An 11,340-nucleotide genomic window follows, 5' to 3' on the forward strand; every position below is an offset into this window, starting at 1 on the left:
ATTAGGAGCTGACAACTCCCGGTAAGCATGCAATACGACTCTGTTTATCGTCAGACCTGTGACCCAGTTTCGCTAACTGTTACAAATATGTAGACTTAGATTTGTTTAAATGTGTGTGAACTGTTAAGTGTGAATGCGCCGGCAATAGTGTGGAAGATGGATGAAACTTCATTGGATTATATAATGTACCTTCGGGATTTTCATTTGGATTAATAAATATAAGTAAACTTTATATCCTGCGTCGAATTATGTTTATCGCACCACAACCATCCCAAAACGAACTTTCACGTCCCGTGATTATGGAGAGCGGACGTTACAATTGGTGGCAGCGGTGGGATGGGTTTAAAATGTGGTTGTGATAAACTGGAACTAACACTTTGGATGTAACAATTCGACGAAAAACTGTGATGTCTTTCGTTCGACGGAGTTTGGTACGATTGGATTCATACAACTCGTCAAATCCTGTAGTGCTATCGAGAGCACGAAAACTGTGTGTTTTAAGTCCGTTGCTTCTAATTTACAAAGGAACGGCATATATTCGGAAACTTTGTTCCGAAATGGATTTTAACCCTAGAAGTGCTTGCCTCGAGCTTGTGGATTTATCTCCGCTACCCACATTATATAGTTGTGTGTTTCACCAAGGAATCTTGAGTAATGGAACGTTTTGACTGTGTGTTTAGCAGTTGTGTTCTCTATTATATTGAAGTTATAATGAGAGATCTATTTACTCGGGATATGATGCAGGACATAGGTCAGGGATTTTCGGAGGATATTTACCCTCGGGAAGCTGAGGATTTTTCTAGCGGTTTCCGAGTTACTATGGAAGTTAACTCATTGTGTTTTCTCGCGTTAATAGTGCTTAACGGAGAAGTATTTAGGAAATTAAAAGTGAATATTTTCGCTACTTGGAAGTTAAAATCCGACAATTTTCCGGGATTATATACAGGATATATACAGGACATGTATAAGAAATTTTATCCAATGAACCGTGAGTACATTTAAAAATCATCGAAATATTGTCGAATAACGGTTATAAAAGCTGTGACGGTGTCAAAGAACTAGCATTTTAGACACATGTTTTTGACCTTTTAGGAAACTATGATCGTTCATAGATTGTGACAACTCTCAGACTAAGTAGTAAAATGAGCAGGAACTTGATCAGTGTATCGTGTGTCAGTCCTAGATTCGGGAAGGCTCAAATCAGGGAATAACCAAAGTCAAGTATCGCCAATTTCTGGACCTAAAACAGTACGGTTGATGGGGTCGACCATACGGGGAAAGCAAACGGTGGTGCTGAAACAGACATTGGGAGGAAGTAGTAAAGTTTAAAATCTTCCGCGCAAAGTCGCAGACAGGAAGATGTGAAAGCTAAATTCGTGATGTTCAAAGCAATGCGGATAGAAAGTTGATAGCAAAATAGCCGTTAACTTAATTGGAAATTAGACTCTGGGGCCAGGAGTAATTCCATGATTGAAACATCTTTTGGCGTATCATCGAATACAATGTAACACCAGAAGAACGCCCTGTGTTAGTACCGTTTCGCACGCGATTTGAAACTACTTATGTCATGGAGAAATGTACATTATTCAGAATTTGTGAAAATGTGAAATTGAAGAGACAAGTTTTAGCTCGTGTTTTTGGCAAAGAATATTAGGAATTCCTGGAGAATATATGTTAACATAGCAGATGATGTGAATCCTACACGTATTTGGTCGTATAGATGATATTTGGTCGCATTTAGTGGAGCTGTGGTTTAATTCGCTTGTACATTGTATTTATTAATTTGACTCTTTTCATCGATGTCAGATTGAGCCAAGTCCGCGTTCGTTACGTCTCAGATAATGAGGATGTTTAGATGATTTTGGACTTTGAATAGTGCCAATCATGTGTTCCAGGATGGAGTAGGCGCTAAGTGGAACGCTAGTGCATATAATACTATATATATAGTGCTTCATCTGGACGATAATTGTGTACGCGAAGGATTTTAAACAGTTTTGGTATAGTTTGACCGCTGTTTGGTAGCCTCGATATCGCGCGATATTTAAGGGGAATAATGCAACTTCTTGTGCACTGAAGTTTTAGATCCTAGGACAGGTGGTTTCTCAGGATAGCATTGAAAATCCTTCGAAAATCGCGGCAGTTGAAGCGATGTTGCTCCAGTTTAGTATATTACCGAGTTACAGCTATAGAGCGTTAGATCTCGGACTTGCGTCAAATTATCGGAAATTCGTGTTCGGTTTCGCATTAATAGCGAAATGTCTGTGTGACCTCGCCAGGAAAAGGTGTTTAAGTGGTCAAATTATGGACTAAGAAATGCTCAGTGTATGTTTGCATTCAACGAACTGACATAACGACATATCTGCTCCGATTCTCGGATATCCAAGCATGGAAAGTGGAATTTATATTCTTGACACGGACGCTAGTAACATTGTAAACTCTGGATTTACATCAAGATACGTGAAAATTAATGTTTTTCGAAGGACATATCCTGGAAACAATATTCAATTGGAACTCGGTGCATTAGCAATCAATCAATCAATCAATCATATTTTATTAAAGTGTCACATGTCAATACAATCATAATAAAACAGCATTTGAGACTTAGCATAAAATTGATATCGACATCCAGCCAATTTTGGCTTATGAGACACTATTAGAACATTATCTATATACACTATTAAATAAATATATAATATCATACCATATATCAATACGAATCAGAAATCATAATAGACAAACTAAAAGTACAAAGATCTAGTTCTTAAAAGAGTCATTATCGGTTTTAAAATATAACTGCATACGCACATATATGGACGGAATGTATAAATAATTAAAAATGATAGCAACTATATTATGACTAGTACTTGTTTGAAAATACACTTGTACCAAAGCCAGTGATGGGAGAAGCACGAGAGTGGTTGAGCCTATCCCTACCGACAAGTCGCACAAATCCCATCACTGAATACTCTTTCAGAGTGACAGGTTAGATATGGTATAAATATCAACATCTCTATCATTTATGTACATGCTAATACTATCATCATAAAATTTATAAATTTATACATAAGATATATGTGGATATCATTATGACTAAAAAAAACATAGACAACATAAAATAATTATAAAATGCGTCTTAACTATATCAATTTTATGAATTAAAAGGCTATTAACAGACACGGAAAATAAGAAACAGATATTAAATAAATTGCATAAGCGTTCTTCTTCTACGTAACATTAAAAATACAGTTTTGGCAAGTAAAAATTGGACATCTGAATTTGTCATTAATAAATTAAACTTTCCAATATGATCACAATTTTTAAAATTTACATCACTATGTTCCATTTGATTAAAAAGATTAACTCTTAAGTCACTATATGTATTACAGACACACAAAAAATGCATTTCGTTTTCGACTACATCCTCACAGAACGGACAATATCTCTCGTTTAATGGAGTAGGAGGTCTATTGTAGCGACCAGTCTCTACCATTAATGGTGCACTACCACATCTCACCTTGGTTAGCGCGCTTCGGTAAGCTCTAGGCATGTAAATGTTCACATATTGCTCGGTTATTCGGTCTTTCTTATAAATCCTATAAGTCCGTAATTTATTTCCATTAGGGTTGCCACGGTCATTCCACATCTGGCCAAGCCACTCACTTTCGTCTTTATGTCTAATTTTAGATTTGATCATGTTCATGATTTGTTTCGTGGGTTTGACTCCAGATCCTACGATGTCTTGGGAATCATATTTGCGGCTGAGCCGAAGTGCCCGCGAATCCCAGGAAGTTCCTCTCCGCTTGGACCACAAATGAATTTTATTGAGTAAACGATCACTATTAACAGAGTTAACTCGACAGTATAGACGAAATACTTCGATGTGTTGCTTACTTTGCGTAGATAACCATCCCATGTCTCCAAACATGCCGACGTTAGAGGTGTTCTTGGATGCACCCATAAAAACTCTCATAGCGCGATTTTGGACATTGTTTATCTCTTTTCTTTGGGGCTGTCCCCAAATACCGGAACAGTAAAGAAGGACAGGCTCAACAAGACTCTCATATAACTTTGTGAATACTGAATAAGTCATTCCACCGGCACTATAAAACTTAGAGATGAGGAGACCGAGGGCTCGGCTTGCGGATTTAGACAGTTCTTTCACCGCGATGTTCATATCGGCGTAATCGTCGAACCAGAGTCCTAAGTATTTATAACGGTCTGTACGTTCAAGAGAGTGTCCATTACAGGTGAACGAAAACTGAGTAGCAGGTATACTTTTATGTCTAAAATGCATGACTTTAGTCTTTCCAGCGTTAACAGAAAGGCGCCATCGAGAACACCAAGATGAGACAATGTTCAGAAGGGATTGGAGACCCTCTTCTGATGACGTCATTAACACAATGTCGTCGGCGTAAAAGAGACAGCTAAGCAAGACACCATCGATGTCAATACCAAATTCTGAAGCGTTAAGTTCCTCAATCAAGTCATTAATGTAAATTGCAAAGAGTGTTGGGGAGGCTAAACAACCTTGTTTTACCCCACGTGACACAGATAGCCAATCAGTGTGTAGGTTGTTGACGCGCACGCAGCAAGAAACACCATCATAAAGAGCAAAAACAGCCTTGAAAATCTCACCTTTTATTCCAGTCTGTAGAAGTTTATACCATAAACAGTCTCTGACGACCGTATCAAAGGCTTTGCGTAGGTCTATAAAGCATGAATAGGTCGACTGTTTAGCGTTGATGCGATTTTTCACGACGCTGTATAGCGAATACACGTGGTCCTGACAACTTCTATTCTTCCTAAAACCATTCTGCGCGTCGTGTAGGATATTATTTTCCTCTAGCCAGGAAGAAAGACGACGGTTGAGGATATCGCAATAAACTTTACAAGGAACGGACAATAGGGTTATACCTCGGTAAGACAAAGGGTCCATAGGATCAGTACTATTTGGTTTGACAAGAGGGTTGATGATACCCTGCTTCCATTTATCAGGGACGATTCCATGGTCGAAACAATAGCTGATCAATGAGAACATGATATCCACGCAGGCGTCGTTTTTTAACACTTCCGCCGGAATACCGTCGACTCCAGCCGCCTTAACTACTTTGGTACGACATATTGCGTCCAGCACCTCCTGTCGTTGTATAGGTGCGTTGAGGTTTGATACATCCTGGTTGTTGTTTAATGGCACTGTATTATTTGTAACACGACCCTTCACCATCTCAAGGTGATCATCATCATACGTTGTAGCTTCTACGTCGTTTGGCGCGTATAGACTTTCGTAGTCTGTTCGCCAACGTTCCAGAACATCGTGTGTGTTACTAATGATGTTTCCGTCGTCATCTTTAACAAATAGAGGTATATGTGAAGTTCTGTGATTAGCGATTCCTATATTCCCGATATCCTTCCAAAAATCCCTTGAGTTAGGTTGCTCTAATTTATCATGTAGATCATTCACTTGTTTTGCCTGAAACTGACGTTTGACTTTCCTGTGTAACTTATCGAATTCTTTCCGTTCTGTACAAAACAATTGCTTCAAACGGCGTTTTTGAGATTTATTAGTATCTATACATCTAAGCCAAGCACGCTCCTTGGTAGCAACGGAGTTCCATTTACTCTTCAACTCATCGTTCCAATACGGTTTTGTAGTCGGTTTTACGGAAGAGTCGATGTTGGTTTTCGCGTGGACTCTCATACCGGCATTGTCCATATTAAGATGTAAAAAGTCAACAAAATCGTCATATGCAGAATTAACATCTGCTCTATTACTTAAATGGTTTTCCAGGCGTTCAATAGTTGCGTTTATATTGGGTAGGTATTGGTGTCCGAGTAGGAAGTCATTTGGAACTTTTTTGGCGTTATATCGGGTGCCAGAAGTCACGCTACCACCAATCTCGTGATTACACTGCATATTGGAAATATTAACATTCACGGGAAGTAGCAGAGCGCATTCCAATAGAGAGTGATCCGGGTATGACATAACTGGAATTCCGTCAATGCTCTCAATCACTGCAGACATAGTCCTGACTTTAAAGTCCGTAACGGATTGCAGCTGATCGTGCGGTACAATCATATAATCGACTACCGATCTTCCCCTGGCGGATATACATGTGAAGTTATTATCATCGTCATTATAACGGCCGTTCAGAATAAACATGTTTGAATCAATACAGAAGTCAACAAAATGATCACCATAAGAGTTTAAAGTAGTATCTATGGAATGTCTGTGTTGAACACGGTCAACGCCTTCGATATAATCGGATAGGTCACCAGTTCTAGCATTGAAATCTCCAAAAATAAACACGTGACCTTCATTTTGGTACATGTGTACTTGATGTAAAAGTTCTGAATAGGCAATGCAGGGATCATGTGAATGAGTTGAGTTTTCAGGGGGGAAGTAACACACACACACAGGCAGATGGTAAAATCGTCAGACTTAGATCTCATTTTTATCCAATAAACATCGTCTTTGTCTTTATTTAGATCAGATACAACGAAATAGTTCAGTATAGATGTTTTCAGAAGGAATCCTACCCCTCCAGAACCGCGTTTGGCGCGCGTATGAATGTTAGCTCTGTTGTGACCAAAGAAACTATACCCATCAACGGCTATTTGTTCGTTGTTCGTTAAAAACGTTTCACACAATGCAATAACGTCGAGATTAAAGTGTTGAATAACTGTACCTCTAAACCGAGAGTTATCATTTTCATGCCTGGACCAACCGTTTACGTTCCAACCACCTAGTCAAAGACTGGCCTAACGGCGCTCAAAGCAATACTTCGAATTAACTCGGTAAACGTGTTCACAAAGTTTACCAATCATTCAGTACGGCACGGAAAACGGTAGTTATATCAGCAAAACGTCAAAAATTTTAAGGAAAACTCTTATGATATTGGAAATAAAGTACGCAGATTCCAACATAACAGTAGGAACTAAGGCTAAGTTAGTCCGTGATTGGACCGGACCGTGGACAGTAGTCGCACGGTTTGCCCATCAATTCAATTCAATTTTATTCCAGGGGCCTTACAGCCCAAAGGTTTACATAGTTAATTGACATTAATGAACATGTTGTAATAAACATAATTTCACATTTGGAGAGTGATCGATTGCGACGTAAACACAATTTTAAATATATGTTCTTATTAATTATATAAGTATTCTTTGAGTCAAAGTATTACACAAATATTGTGAAAGACACCGATATGTATACTTTGCATATAGATAGATATGTATGTGTACAGTCTGCAGTACTTGTTGTTCCGACTGGAATAAACATTACATCAATACATCTCAATAGAAATGAAATATAATATTTGAAACGAACACAACAAGTATTTACTTATAATGCTTCTGACCTTCGTTTATATGCAAAATGAATACATTTTCCAAGATTACTTAACTCTTTGACATTTTTCACACTCATGAGTTGAATAAGTTTTAAAATGCTAGGTCTACGATAATAGTATGGTTTCAAATATTTAGTACGTAAGTCTATGTAAAAAGAACATTTTAAAATAAAATGGAACTCATCCTCAATATCAATATTATTGCATAATGTACATCTCCTATTTTCTCTTGTTACATTCCTGTATCTTCCACTCTCTTTATTTAGCTGATGCGACGATAATCTAATTTTTGATATGCACTTCTTGTATCGGTGATCGATAGGTTTCCTTAAATAAAATTGCAAGCCAAAATTGTCTATCAAATGTTGATATAAATAACCTTTTGGAGAGTTTCGAATATTACATAGCAGTTCTTGAATATGAATTTCTTGGAATTTGCTTTCGATTAATTTGTAAGTAATTTTACTTTCAAGAGTGCTGTTCCATAAATATCCTAATCCTAGTTTTTCTAGTTCTAGTTTAATATTCACTATCCACTCATCATTATTTAGTAACCTGTGTCCATAGCATGCTCTCAACACACAGTTATCAGTATCTTTAATTTTAGTCCAGTATTTCAAAATTTTCAATTTTCTAACTATATACATAGGTAATCTGCCTAATTCAAAATAAACTAAATCGTGACTAGTACTTATCGAAACACCTAGACTTTTTTTACAAAACAGTAAGTGTACTTTTTCAACCTCGGTAGCTTTGTGAAAGCCCCACACTTCACTAGCATAACTTAAAACACTGGTAACGTAGGTATCAAAAACTGAACATATCGTTTCTATATTAAAATAATGGTTTTTCATTTTATTCACAAGTCTGAAATACGCTTTTCTCCCCTTTTCTGCGGCATGTTGCTGTGTTTTACTAAATTTGCCATTATAGTTAAAAAGCATACCAAGGTACATGTAGTTAAATTCGTTCACAACTTCAATTTCTACCTTATTATAAAACCATTTCTCATCTTCTTTTAAGCGTCCACCATTCCGAAATATTACAATTTTTGTTTTCTGAACATTAAGTTTGAGTTTCCATGTATCATTATATGTAAACATTGCATCGAGCATTGACTGCAAAGCGCTCGGTGATTCTGCAATTAGAACCGAGTCATTGGCGTACATTAATAAAAATATAGATATCATACCCAATTCAACAGATGGACAGTTTTCATTGATGAAGTTGGTTTCACAATCATTTACGAAAAGACTATACAAAATTGGCGATAAAATTTCCCCTTGAAAGAGACCGATTCTGTTAGGGAAATATTCTGAAATGCGGCCATTATATTTTACACGAGATTTGACATTATCATACAATGATTTTATTATCTTTAGTAACTTCCCTTGAATTCCTTGTCTTATTAACTTACTCCATAAGCTGCTTCTATCTATGAGGTCAAAGGCTTTTTTATAATCAACAAAACAACAATATAATCTTCGCTTATTTTTTAAAGTTCTACTAATTAATGACTGGAGTGCAAATATTGCATCTTTAGTTGAACAACCCTCTTTGAAGCCGAATTGAGCGTCAGAAATAACATTTTTGTCTTTATCCCATTTCATAAGTCTTCTATTAAGAACAGATGTAAATAATTTACCTATACAACTGACCAAAGTTATGCCTCTATAATTACCTGTGTCATTAACATCACCTTTTTTATAGATTGGAATTATACAACCACGTGACCACATTTCTGGAAAAAATCCGGAATCAAACAATTTTCCAAAAAGTTTTGTAATGCAAGGAAGTAAAACTTCTTCAAAGTCTAAAAATAATTCATTAAACATAAAATCTTCGCTACAACTTTTATCACGTTTTAGCTTACGAATGGCTATATGTACTTCATCTTCTGTAATTGGCTTATCTAGTTCTTCGAAAACAGCCGACTCTACATTTTCGGATACCATACTTGAATTCTCAGTTTCGTTAATATTACTATCTCCCATGTTTTTGAAATGTTCGACAAAACCTTCTAGGTTTATATTTGACTTTGGTTTACTATTTCGACTCTTTGAAAAGTATTTGTAAAACATTTTTGGGTTTGACTTTCTTAAATACTCTACCATATCACCTTCTTGATGCTTGTATTGTCTTTTTAATCTCGATTCTAGTTTCTTATACTGAGATTTTTTCCTTACGAGATTAGTATGATTTTCAGCCGAATGATGTTTATTGAATTCAGACAAAGCCCTTTTATAACGGCTTAGTGATGTGTTATTTAGAATTCGTCACTCCGAAAGATCACAGCCAGTTGTAATACACAGTGACAATTTGAAGCCTTACGGAGGTACACGTACAGGGGACAGCGCGACCGACGCCAGCCCAGCGGGAGCTTCCACCCCTACCAATAATTTACCTAAGCGTTTGGACTCGCCAGGTCCAACGACTGACCAGTAGTGGACACCCCTTGTTGTCAGGACAACGCGAACTTGGCGAGCCATCGAAACTTAGATACCTCAGTTTTAAACCTCAAAGGACTTACGAAGATCATCGACTATTGCCCTTTATGGACGCATGCCAAGTAGGGATGAAGATTGGATTACGTAGTTAATCATCGACTATTGCCCTATATGAACGCAAACCCCTGGGGGATGAAGAATGGATTTTGTTTTGAATCGGTAAAGATTTCAACTTTTTGAAGTGACTGAACTTATCTAATTCAAAAAGTGATGTTCGTTGAACTCTTATTTTGGATCCTTACCAGAGAAAGAATAAAGTTTTATGAATCGCGAACATTCAGGACTTTTAAAGGATTATTAACTTTTTAATAGGAACTGTGCAAAATGATCAAGGGATTTAAACGTTGATACTTTGATCTGATGTTTGAACTGTGATATTAATTCAAACTTTCGACTTGGATTAGAACATTTAGTGAAATACGGAAATTCGTTACTTTTGGATTTGTAACTTTGAAATGGACTGAATTATGCAGAATTACCAAAGGATTATTACGTGCGTGGATACTTTACAGTGACATTATATAACTGAACTTTGTGATATCAAAAAGTGACTTAATAATTTCCGATGGATATATTATTTAGGACAAACACACTAACTGTGATTATTAGTTATTGTTTCCGTGGATCACATTTATACATGTGAATTTTTGGAATTTATTTCACTGTGTCAAAGGTAATGTACGAATAGCATGTTCATTAATATTATAGTTGTGAGTATTGCCTCCAATGTTAGATTTCTATCTTAGATGTAACTCAAATTAAGGGTTATGGGTGGATTTTACCTCAATATTGTAGTATATCGTATTAGTGGATACGTATACTTGGGGTTTGGACGTTACAACTAAACCATACATATATTTGTTATTTCGTATCAGAAATATGCTTGAAAAATGATACTCGATTGTGTCCGTGTAGCCAAATAGGTAGGATATCGTTGTAAAATCGAGAATTCATATACAGTCTGATGACGTTTTATGTGTGCAGGAGTATAACGTGTGATAGAGGTGTATACGAAGAGTACGGGTTGTATGTTTTTGTAGACTAGGTACACTTTTGAAACGTTACGATCGCGATAAACCAGTAAAATGTATGTTAATATTTTGGTAGACATTAATTTTACGATGTTTGTTTGAACTTCGCGGATAGCCGCCAGGAGCTCGTAAGCGATCGATGTTAGCTATAGGCTTATAAACATTATTTTTATTACGCAAAGAAGTTTTAGTGCCAAAACCTTTTAAAATGCGTGTAGAATGTCAGGAAATAATATTTGACATTGAAGTTTAGACTCGTACATGTCGTAAGAAAAGTTTTGTTAATGCAAACGCAAAATGGTATTTTAATATGTTTTATGTTTTCACGTTAGAATAGATAGATATATGTTTTATGTTTTCACGTTAGAATAGATAGATTGCTTTTGTTACGAAAACTATTAACTATGTATAACGTTTGTGGGGACACAAACTCTTCGAAAGAAGGGGGTTGTG

This window comes from Pecten maximus, chromosome 1 (genome assembly GCF_902652985.1).
Source record: "Pecten maximus chromosome 1, xPecMax1.1, whole genome shotgun sequence".
Taxonomy (NCBI): Eukaryota; Metazoa; Mollusca; class Bivalvia; order Pectinida; family Pectinidae; genus Pecten; species Pecten maximus.